The following is a 12,265-nucleotide window of genomic DNA, read 5'->3' as shown; positions in this document are numbered from 1 at the left end:
ACGCACAAAGGGGATTGCATTGTGATTAACTTTTCAAATTCATATAGGGTTAATTCTATCCTGAATCTTTCTTTGCCCAATACAGTCCCCCAACTAAGATTGTGTTACTACCTCTTGATTTTTTTAATAAACCATTGAGGGAAGGGAGGGGCCTTCGGAAGAACAGAATTTTCTTTTTAGTGGGGGCAGGCCCTAGTGTAGGCTACTCCCTGTGCCACCAGACACCTCCGAGTAATAGGTATAAGCTGCTGAGTGGGTTGAATGAATGTAGAAAAGTACCCTCTTTTTGGCATGTTCCCCCCAATTTCTGCCTGATATCAGTTTGTTTTACTGTGTCACTGGAGTCCTCCTAACCAGGAACCCAGTGCTTATGCTCTCTCTCCTCTCAAATTTGTCACTACATACTGATAACCCAGTATTTCACTCCAAATCAGCATACTGGTGCCCCCATATAAGTCCCTAGTATATGGTACATAGGTACCCAGGGCATTGGAGTTCCAGGGGATCCCTACGGGCTTCAGCATTACTTTTGCCACCCATAGGGAGCCCATGCAAAGGCTTCCGCAGGACTGCCATTGCAGCCTGCGTGAAATGGTGCATTCACCCCTTCACAGCCATTTTCACTGTACTGGGTCACTTATAAGTCACCTACATGTCAGGCCTTCCAACTCTGAAGGCTGGGTGCAAAGTACCTGTGTGTGAGGGCACCCCTGCACTAGCAGAAGTGCCCCCAAGTCGCCCAGGACCTTTTTCCCGGACTTTGTGAGTGCGGGGATGCCATTTCACATGTGCACTGGACATAGGTCAATACCTATGTCCAGCTTCACAATGGTAACTCCGAATATGGCCATGTATGGTGTCTAACACCTGGGAATTGTACCCCAATACTGATTCCAGTATTTTTTTTATTATTCCATGCACTCTGGGGGCTCCACAGTGGACCCCCAGTACTGCCATACCAGCCTTCTGAGGTTTTCCAGCAAGCCCCAGCTGCTGCCACCTCACAGACAGCTTTCTGTCCTCCTGTTGCTTGACCAGCTCAAGCCCAGAGAGGCAGAACAAAGCATTTCCTTTGGGAGAGGGGTGTTACACCCTCTCCCTTTGGAAATAAGTGTTACAGGCATGGGGGGGTAGCCTCCCTGGGCCTCTGGAAATGCTTTGAAGGGCACAGATGGTACCCTCCTTGCATAATCCAGTCTACACCGGTTCAAGGACCCCACTCAATGCTCTGGCGCAAAACTGGACAAAGGAAATGGGAGTGACCACTCCCCTGCCCAACACCACCCCAGGGGTGGTGCCCAGAGCTCCTCCAGAGTGTTCCTGGGTTTTGCCATCTTGGATTCCAAGGTGGTGGGGCACTCTGGGAGCATTTGAGTGGCCAGTGCCAGCAGGTGACGTCAGAGCCCTCTACTGATAGGTGCTTACCTGTGTAGCTAGCCAAACCTCCTTTCAGGGCTATTTAGGGTCTCCCCTCTGGGTGTTTCCTCAGATTCGGATTGCAAGACTCCAGCAGGACTCCTCTGCATCCTTTACTTCATCTTCTACTGACAGAACCGCAGCTGAACCCTCCAGAAATTCTACAAGCTGCAACAAAGAAGCCAAGACGACTTCTGCAATATTGTATCTTCAGCTCCTACCAGCTACTGCAACTGTTTCCAGGTTGTGCATCCTCTGAGGACTGCTTGTCTTCAGCCTGCACCAGAAGAACCGAAGGAATCTCCTGTGGAGTGACAGAGTCACTTCCCTGCTTCAACAAGCACCTCTCTGCAGCGACGACGGGTGGCCTGGATCCCCTCTCCAGACGAAAGTGGTGATCCAGCAACACAGGTGTTGTACTAAAGTGACCCCGACAGTCCCAAGGTCCAGCTGTCCAACTTCGGTGGAGGTAAGAGCTTGCTTCTCCATGCAAGACAGTACCCCCGAGCACCGCGTGACTTGCAGTTGCCAAGGCTTGTGTGCATCCTTCCAAAAATTGTTCTTCGTGCACAGCCCAGCTTAGGCCCCCAGCACTCTATCCTGCAAAGCACAGCTTCCTGAGTGGTTCTCCGGCAGCGTGGGATCCCTTTGTGTCGTGCTGAGTAGGCTTCCATTTGTACCTTCTTTGTCCCCGTGCTGCGGGACTCCTGTGTGCGCTGCCTGGTCTTCTGAGGGCTCTCTGAGTTGCTGAGATCCCCTTCTGTCTCCCCCTCCTGGGTAAAGGCCACCAGGTCCCTCCTGGTATTGGGCAGCACCATCTACCGCTAACTGTGAGTTTTGCGTGTGTCAAGGCTTGTTGGCAGAATCCAGCAACGCAAACCAGACTGCAATCATCTGTCTGGCGTGGGACATCTTCTGCACCAACCAGGAACCTGCATCTGTCTTCTTGGGCGCATAACTGACTTTGTCTTCTCACCGGTGTTTCTTCTTTTCTACCTTCATGCAGGTTAGCAGGGGCTCCTGTTCTCCCTGGACTCTTCAGTGCTTCTTGGACTTGGTCCCCTTATCCACAGGTCTTCAGGTCCAGGAAGCCATTGTTCGTGTCTTGCAGTCCCTTCTGGTTCTTGCATAATCTTCTATCATGACTTCTTGTGTGTTTCAGGAAACTTACTGTGATTTACTACTGTTTTCCTGGGCTCTGGGTTGGGTGTTACCTTTGGTGCTTTCTTACACTCCCAGCGCCCCTCTACACACTACACTTGCCTAGGTGGGAAACCAACTTTCCCATTCCACTATTTTAGTATATGGGTTATGTTCCCTCTAGGTCTATGCAACCTATTGTGATTTTCACTATTTGCACTGTTTTCTAAGCTATACTGAATATATTACTTACCTCCTAAGGGAGTATAGTCCCTAAGGTATTTTTGGCATTGTGTCACTAAAAATAAAGTACCTTTATTTTTGTAACACTGAGAATTTTATTTCATGTGTGTGAGCACTGTGTGACTACAGTGGTATTGCAAGAGCTTTGAATGTCTCCTAGATCAGCCTTGGCTGCTCAGCTACAGCTACCCATAGACAGACTGGCTGTTAGACACTGACTACATTTCACTAATAAGGGATAACTGGACCTGGTATAAGGTGTAAGTACCTTTGGTACCCACTAAAAACCAGGCCAGCCTCCTACAACGAGCAAAGCTGACTTGATAATTGTAGCTACCCCAATTGCATCAGCAGCACAATGAGGGAGCTCAAAGTCCTAAGCTGGAATATAGCAAGGGTGTAGGGAAAATCAGGAGATCCTGATTGGCTTAAGGTGCTTGTTGCCATGACATTATTAATCTGCAGGAAACTTGGGATCCAAAAGTTGAGATAAACATAGATGGATATATATCCTGTAGTATACAGGGGATCTCATCTCTGAGTGGTAGAGGGAGAGGGGGTTTAGTGACTTCGGTTAAATTAAGTTTAGACTGCAAACTGAAAATGATCATCTCAGATTTGTCCTTTTTTCTTTGTGTTTTGTTAATGTTCAAATGTAAATGTAATATTATTTCCATAAATGTGGACAATGCCACCCATGGGAAAGATACTGTTGATATAATGCAAGCGCTTGCCAAATTTGTTAATGCTTTTATCACTTCTAATCCGTCTCAGTACACAGCATTAATGATAGTGGGGGATTTTAATCTTCACCCATGCTGTAACTGTTTTTTATATAATTACATGGACAATGAGGGGATCAAAACAGAACAGGGACATATCAAACATACAGCACAAGGGGACTTTTTGAATGACATGGTTGTTCACTTTAATTTGATTAAGTAGGGTGTACATTTTTTCCTATTTGGGGATTCTGCTAAACGCCAGCATAGTTGGCAGCCACTCATAAAGAAAAATGTAGGGAGTTTAAAGGGAGCAATGTCAGGGGAGAATGACATTGCGAGACACCTGGGGCGAAGACCCCTAAGACAAATTGTAGAGGTTTACAAGGCCAAATGTATTCCTATGGGCACATTTGCCGGTGAGATCTGGGGCTACACAACCTTGGACAGTATTCAGGTAACTGAAAATAAATTTCTAAGAAGCCTGTTGTCTGTGGGACAGAATACTTCAGCGGAAATCATTCATGAAGAACTGGGTATGAACTTTATCACAGATTTGATTCGCCTGCGGCGGCTCATAATCTGGTGCTCATTCTGGTCAAAGGAGGAGCTAGATTTAAACAGATTAATACTTGGGGACTGTTTGCCCTTAGACCAGGTACATCTTATACTGTTATATTAAACGCACTTTAAAGGATTTAGAAAGATCGGGCCTATTTCTCGAACTTGAGGGCATTGGAATAAAAGATATTGCTTGGATTAGGCAGGCGTTTAATCATTGGATGGCAGCCGAACGTGGGTCTGTTGCCTTAGCCAAGTAGTCCATGCGCATTTATATCATGACAAGAACTGTGAATGGGATCGAGCTCTATCTTCTTTGGGAGTTATTAATTTACCACTGCCACCTCTTAACCTATTTTAGATTAAGTATATTTCATCAGCTTTTGTTTAAGACTGGGTACTGGTATAAATTATCTGAATTACCAGCTTGTATATTTGACGTCTCAGTATGTTTTAAGTATATAAGGCCTCTTTTGTTGTCCTCCAATCTCAGACACGTTAGGCCTACGTTAATATATTTACGGTTTTTATCTACCCCTACTATATGTTTTTATGTGGCTAGGTTTCTGGCGGGGGTTCTTAGTGCTAGTTTTTAGGGTCTCTGTACTGTCCCAGGTTATAAATTGTATCCTGAGGAAAGGATTTTTTCAGAGTTCACTTATGCACTTGTCACTTTTATTCAACTTGCTTACAGTATTGTGATCTTGAGGAGCACTATGTGGACTTTTTTAATCATGCAATGAAGTGTTTTATGCATGATGTATATTTATGTGATGTTTCTTGTTTTCATTATATGTATACTTGTACGATTTTTGGAAAGAAAAGTGAATAAAGTTTACCTACTACTACATAACTCTCTAATAACAGTCAAGATGCATTTTAAAACATAAATAAGCAGACTCTATTCAAAGTAGTGGCACTGAACATCAGTCTAGTAAGAGGCTGATGTGCCATAGACCATATGACTCAATACTTCATTCAGTCTGCTTCCTACCAACAACAGTTGAGGCAGAAAACGGAGCTTGCATACTGGGAGAGAACGATCTGGCTAATAGCACAAATAGCTGTACAGTTAGACAATCGGGATTAGAATGTGGGTCTGATTACACAAATTAGTTTATCCAGAAGAATACATCCTGCCTTAATGCCACACCTTTAAAATGTTTTTTGTGCTATAACGTGTTTATATGACGCCCTTCGAGAAAATATGGTTTCTTTGCAAATTTAAGAGAAAATGTTGTTGGAAATTGCACTATTTAGCTAAAAGATCACCAGCTTCTGGTGGGTAGCATGAATATTCTGATGTGAATATTTCGTAGGCACGCTCCTAGCTGCCGTCTACTCAATTTAACGAGTACCCGCACTTCTTTTTCCCCATTTAAAGCACTGGTTACAACCTCACTCTAGTAATAGAATAAAGCAAATGGAAATGTTACCAGATTCACCATTTCTCGTGTTAATTGATACTGAGCGGTGCGTGAAGTTGACAGATGGGAACTCTGATATAAACATTAGTGACCCCCCCCCCCTTGCGGCACGGGGTTCATGGCACTATAGGAACATGGGATGGCTGTTCCGATCTCTTTGACTGGAGAGCAAGCCCCACCCAACTGATGCAGAACCCCTAAAATCAATTAGTCGCCAAAAAGTCGGTGTTTCTTGCGTCTCAATAGGAGTACCACCCAAATCAAAGGCAGCCAGATGTCTCCTTCTTTTATATCCAAGTGGCATTCCTCGTTTATTCCCCACTGGGCGGCACCCTCGGGGCAGCAGCTGTCACTGATAAATTACGACACTTCCACAGTGTTTTAAAAAGTGGCGCCCAGAAGGACGTTAAATACATCCTTCCAACCCCAGTTTAGTGTACACAATACCACCGGCTGCAACGCAGAGAACTTAAAGAAGGTCTAGCGTTCTGACGTTTCTTGCGTCCGTAGTTTTCGCGGCTGCGTAAGGAGTAGACAGAGGACTAATGTCTCCACCGCTTAAGGTAACGGGTCGGCCATTTCAGAGGAGAACGTTTCCGGTCGAGTGGAATAGCAGCTTCTCGGAAGGCCACCCTGCACTGAAGATTTACATTTTGATTACACGCTTCGCTCTGGATGAAGAAAGTAAACACGAATTGAGACAGATCACTTGTTAGTCAACGTAGAGGGAGTCTCCCTTCCAAGTAGAAAGTCTGCCTGGGCGTGAGCTTGAGTTTCTTTAAATAGTTTGAAAACAAGTCTGGTGGAGAAGTAAAAACACTTTTATTGGGGTTCGGGTTTACTTTTTACGAATTTCCAGTGCAGTTTTTTTTTTTTTTACTTTTACTGGTAAGGCAGGTAGAAGTTTCTAATAATGTATATCCGAAGGGCGAAAAATGAGAGACTCAGTACTGGCATAAAGGGTATGAAATTCGTAGTTGGTTATAATTTGAAATTTTTGTCTTTATATAAGTGTGCGCGTGCTTAATTCACCATGATGGTAGTGGGACACCAATGTTTGTCACCCTCCTCGTTAAATCATAGGATAACATATTAATGCTATGGAAGAATATGGCCCACTGGTTTATTTCACTTGATTAACTTGAAGGGGGGGGGGGGGGGGGCTGTTACGTTGCCACGTTTTAAACCCTTCTTTAAAGGCTGGTTTTACTTTTAGCATTTCCTTTCAGATTGACGACTAATAGCGAAACATCAAACTTCCATTCATCTCCAAAGTCTTGAACCTTACACCGGTGCCGAACTACTTTAGAATGGGTGTCCATTTCCCGACAGTAAGTTGATTATATGTTCGCTTCCTGGGACGTTAACACCAGAGATCTGGTCTTCATTTAACTTCCAGAACTTTGTTAAAAAAAAAAATGGCCTGGCTTCCAGCACTCCAGCTAAAGTCCTGTGATTCATATAGCCGGCCACCCGACCAGTATTTTGACATGCTGATGTGCGCTTTCCACAGTTGCATCCTGACACCTCACACAATTTCACGGTCATGCACATAACATGGGCCAGAACATTTGCCTTTGCCAGTACTTCTCGACAGTACCAAATAAGTAACTGAATTTGTTGTGAACAATTAGATTGAAAATGCATAGATGACAACATTTTAGAAGAGGCAAGTGAGAGATTTTTTTTTTTTTTGAAAGAATGTATTTCCCCCAGTCACTTCTACTGGAGTAGAGGCAATATCAAGCGAGAAACAGCAAAAATGAAGCCATTTTTTACGAAAAAAAATCGTGCCTCCCGCCTGAGTCGGGCACACTGGCATGCATGAAAATTTTAAATGAATAAAGTATGACACTGTAAATTAAACGTCACTGAGATCTTTGGAAATGTTAGTGGTCGTCCATGTGTCTTCACCACTACCATTCTTCCCTTCACACTACTTCCCCCTGCAGCTTCTCAATTAAACACTTAAACACCCCTTTTCTCCCCGCATATCTGAAACCCTCAATCTACATTTCTCATACAGCAGTCTTAATGTATACAAGTGTTCAAAATATATTTATGACCACATAGTAAGGAACAATGTCCATCTTCTATTGTCCTTAGAAGAAAGCAAGAGATGGTCCTGAATATGGATATCAGTTCTTTATTATATCATTCTTCTTTTTAAAAATCCATTCTGCTGTAGCCAAAGAGGTTATCCAAAACGGAAAAACAATGTGTTTCGTCCCCATGGGACTTCTTCATGGTTTGTAGGTTTTATGGTGCACTCCATGATAATGGGCAGGTGATCTTCACGCTCCAGATATAGCCTACTGGAAAACAGTTAGGTCACCTGACCCCTTAAATACTACCTTTAAACACTGCATTTTCTTTTATTTTCGCCCTGTCAACAGATTGACAGCTGTGAACCTTTTTCACTTACTTTTGCTTAGAATCACATTTACAACTGCCACACATGACTGTTGCTCTGTGCACTGCGTAAAGAGTCCAAGGACTGGATTAACGTGTTCTGAGCACCTTTAAGACCCACTGACAAGCACTGTGAGAATCCTTCAACTCCAGAGGTCTGCCGGAAACACATCACCCTGGAAAAAGTAAGCAGTCTTATTAAATGCAGCATTAAACAATTGAAATGTTCACAGGAACTACATAAGTGATATGGATTGTTCAGAACTCTATTAGTATTTTTTTTTTTTTTTAAAGTTAAAGACATGACTATAGGGCCTTATAGGACCGGTATAAGGTAATGTTTTAATTACTGCTGGGCCTGAGCACCAGAAGGGCCCGCACATTTAAAGCCCTGGTGCCTGCACTTCTGATTATAAGTGACACCTCTGGACAGCAGATTTTGTTTTTTTAAATAATGGCCTCCCTATCATAATTCCCCAACCTCCATGAGCGGTTTTTTACCACTGCTGTTCCTGAACCGGAAATGTCTGAATGCTGGGGGCATATCCTTCCCTTTCGTGGGTCGTAGTTTATTCTTGAGGGCTACCACTAAGTGTGTTGAATTTACCGTGAATGAGCCCAGTTAGAAATGCAGGGTTGCATTGACTAAAAATACGTTGATGCACACGGGTGCACAGCTGTCATTTTTTTGAAGTCTTTCTGTTGAAATTTGTTGGATGTTGTATGGCCTATGAAAGTCCCACAGGGGCTCTATGCTCCATAGACATGAGGGGGGAACAAGAGATGATTGCATTAGTGTTTCCCTTTAGAGGCAAGGCCTCTCCATTACAGCCACCCGTACCTGTCAGCTTTTACTCCGCATAGCAGATGAATGACATGAGAGTATGTGTGTACTGACTGAAACAAAAGGCGCCCAGCTATTTATGATCACTTACACACGATACTGTGTTCATTGCATATTCGATAACTTGTATTCTAAATCCCCTAAAAACATTTGGGTCCTGATGTGTATTATAGCAGCAATGCACACTCCCAAACATATAAGAACCAAAGGCACATAAATATACCAATCTTCATCTGAATAGACATATGTCGATGCTTCCAATTTTTTGTAGTGGGGTGCAGTAAAAACATAGGAAACAGGTAAGCAGTCCTTTATTAACTCCTATATATTTTCTTATTTAAGCGGCATTTGACGTCAGAAGTGCTTAGAAGAGGACCAATATGTCATTACCTAGAAGTAACGATTTGTTGTAAAAGAGTTGTGGTCTGAAAATACTTTGGTCTTTCACTCACAACAAACACAGAGCAAGCAGATGTCTACTAAAAACTTGGAGAAAATATTGCAAAACTTTCTCAATACAGTCTCTGCACAGGAAACAGTGAAAAATATACTCCTGCCAGTATCAGAGCATATCGTGCCTAGATACGAGCAAGTCACTGCCCCCTCCCCCCACAACGTTTGAGGGAAGGCAGTGTCCGAGCATTATTGTAGTTTCTCATGTTTAGGAACGGCAGTTCTGCCTTGACAGAAGTAGTAGTACATTGCAATGGGCTGGATTTGTTAGCATAGACATTGTTGTGCAGCGGTTTTTAATGTGGTGCACTATTTCGTTTTAGAAAAACTCAAGAGTCCATTTATTTCAGTTACGTGGTTTAGCACCACAAAATAGCTATGGCCCAAAAATTATTTAAAAAAATCTGCGTAGCAATAAGTGGTTTCATTGTGTTTTTTCAGGCACTGATCAACTTTTTGATGTGGCAAAAGCAGATATTTTTGCTTCAAAACTACTGCTTGATGGCAGCAAAGTGGCCTATGATGTGTGACACCTAGCCTTCTAACCTCCAGACCTAGCCTTCTAGCCATTATCATGTTGCATTCTTGGTTTGTGGTTTACATTTCAATGCTCTACATTTTGGTTTAAAATCTTAGCATGAAAACTGCTTCAAGAAAAAAATACCTGGTATGGACTGAAGGTGTAAATAATAAAATGGGGCTTATCGGCATCTATGAGAGGAGTTGGGGTGGGGACATTATTCAGCAAAGCAGGTGAGGCGTAGGGGCATATTTGACAAGCAAAATGGGCATTTGCACGTTACTTCTAAGTTCAGTGACTTCAAAGGAATATATTCTTCAGCTTTATGCCTCACTTAAAGCCCACTGAAATAAGTGACTTGCAGCAGCTTTAAAACAATATAGTATGTGGGGAGTTTTATTTCAAATACAATATCTTGAAGAAAATGTAGGCAAAAGATGAAGAAGTCCTGAATAACAGTGAATATTGGCATGCTTTATTTTGGGGGACATTTTATTTTATTATAACATAATATTTTTTAAAGTATTGGAGTTTATGAACTACGTTTCTTTCTGGGTGTATTGTGAACAACTGTGGTTGTATATGGCCACTCAAATACTGGCTATATTGTGCTGGAGGAACGTAAAACAAATAGCAACATGTTTGAGTAAAAGACTGATTTGCCCTCCTAAGTTAGAAGACTGTACATGGATGCTTCCTGCACCCACTGTGCCGAATGTCCTGAATTTTTGCTGGTGGTTGGCACTCAATGTAAATTTTCCAAGTTATTAATGAAGGAACGTCTAGATTTTATTAAAGACACATAGGTGAGCATTATGCCTACTTTTTTGCTTTAACTGAATAGCAGCGAAGATACTTGAGACATAGCCAATAAGAAACAAGTTGAGTAGACTAGTAAGCACTGAACAATACCTATAACTATCTTGAAAGTAAACAACATGTCCCTTATTCTTGTGTGAGTAGTTGTTAAGCTAAGTAAACAAATGAATAATATGTATGATTGAAAAAAACAAGCAATAGAACAAACAAATCCTGAAAAAGTAAATAAAATAACTAGGAGCAGCTTGATGAGTTCCTTGAGTCTGTATTTGTAGATGGCATCGCAGACTACAGAAGATTTGATGAATCTATAAATAACTGGAAATTTGTAGCAGTAATCCATTGCTTAAGTCGCAAAAGTAGACTGAGGAAACAGTGCTGGAACATAAAAAGAGGTAAAATTAGTATAATAGGTGGGATAATACTCACCTGTGTCTTTAATAAAACCTAGACTTTCCTACACTAATGGCTAAGAAAATCAGCATTTAATGACCAGCCTTATTATGCTTGTTTAAAGCACATCTACAGCATTAAAACAATATTAGAAATAGGTTTGTATGAAAAGCTGAATTGTTAGATCAATCTGCTGATCTAAAGAATGCTCTTCAATCTGGAACAAGCCCAAAAGACTTTAGATGCCACAACCACCTGGTAAAATTAGATCCAAAGGAAGTAACATCAATTCTAGATAAGGCCATAAGCCATTTTACCCAAAAAGCTTGTGCAGGAGAATAAACAAGTTGATGAGGCTTCTTAGAAGAGACCAACAACAAAGAGGAAGATGATGCTCTCAGAAAAAAACAGTTTTCTTTTCTGACATTTCAAAACAAGATCCCATTCACAAGTTTAGTTGGTTAGGGAAGTTGAGATAAAACACAGAGTTTAAAACTATCCTGGTGCTTCTGGAAAAAGTAAAATAGACCCTGGTAGAGGTGTACTGTCTGTAGGAAATAACTAGGGCAGTAACTTCAGAAAGACATTTAATTGAAACTAAGCACAACGACATAGTGAGTTTAACAGATAACATTTTTAAAGATCAGAGATTGTTATCCACCTAATTTAAAAATAATTTAAAAACCCCATCGACATCCCATAAACATATATATTCCTGGACTGGCAGATTAGAAAATCATACTCCCTTTAACAAGCGAAATATGACTGGGTGTTTTCTACTGGTTTAATGGTCAGTAGATATTGCTGATGTATAGGTATTGCTTGTTTTATATGTCTTACCTTGACTAGGTGGATATGCTAGGAACCTTACATTTTTACATCTGCTGAAAGGGAATATGTATTCTTTGCCAAAAACAGCCAACACATACTGACCATGCAGATTGGTAAGCTTTGGAAGTACCTGGCTGCATGACTGTCTGATGTATTCTGCAGCTTCAGTTAAAGAGGAAGTATAGATAGTTTTTCTGTTCCAGGCTTCCTAAAGGTCTAGCTACCACTCGATTTCTAGAACAGATTCTGGAGCCAAAAGAAATGTCATTTGTGTAAGGAAGACCTTTTCAGGGATAACAAATTTTAAATTTTTATAAGACCTGATAATAATGAAAGGGACCTAGAAAAATTGCCTGAATTGAGGATGAAACGAGACCTGCTATTCAGGCTAATATTCTGAGAGAAATCACGTGTATGGAGCACAGAATGATTCTCGTCTTGAATTGCAACCACTTACAATTGTAGGAGTTGTAAAACTGATTTT

The 12,265-nt window shown here is 41.8% G+C and overlaps 1 protein-coding gene across 13 annotated transcripts in view; it reads left to right on the top strand.

Annotated features, from left to right (window-relative positions):
* Positions 1-6,016: 6,016 nt before the first annotated feature.
* Positions 6,017-12,265, top strand: part of TFDP1 (transcription factor Dp-1) — a 439,810-nt gene continuing 433,561 nt past the window's right edge. For 3 of the 13 annotated variants that reach the window (XM_069204642.1, XM_069204651.1, XM_069204636.1), the window contains exons 1-2: positions 6,073-6,193; positions 6,739-6,840. The gene's annotated coding sequence lies outside the window, so the exon portion shown is untranslated. Of the gene's footprint in view, positions 6,194-6,252; positions 6,272-6,725; positions 6,841-7,944; positions 8,107-12,265 lie in introns of those variants that run through there. The other 10 variants (XM_069204652.1, XM_069204638.1, XM_069204655.1 and 7 more) reach the window with 8 other exon arrangements.

The sequence above is a fragment of the Pleurodeles waltl genome, chromosome 8, assembly GCF_031143425.1.
Source record: "Pleurodeles waltl isolate 20211129_DDA chromosome 8, aPleWal1.hap1.20221129, whole genome shotgun sequence".
NCBI classification, from domain to species: domain Eukaryota; kingdom Metazoa; phylum Chordata; class Amphibia; order Caudata; family Salamandridae; genus Pleurodeles; species Pleurodeles waltl.
This window is presented reverse-complemented; position numbering and strand designations above follow the sequence as displayed.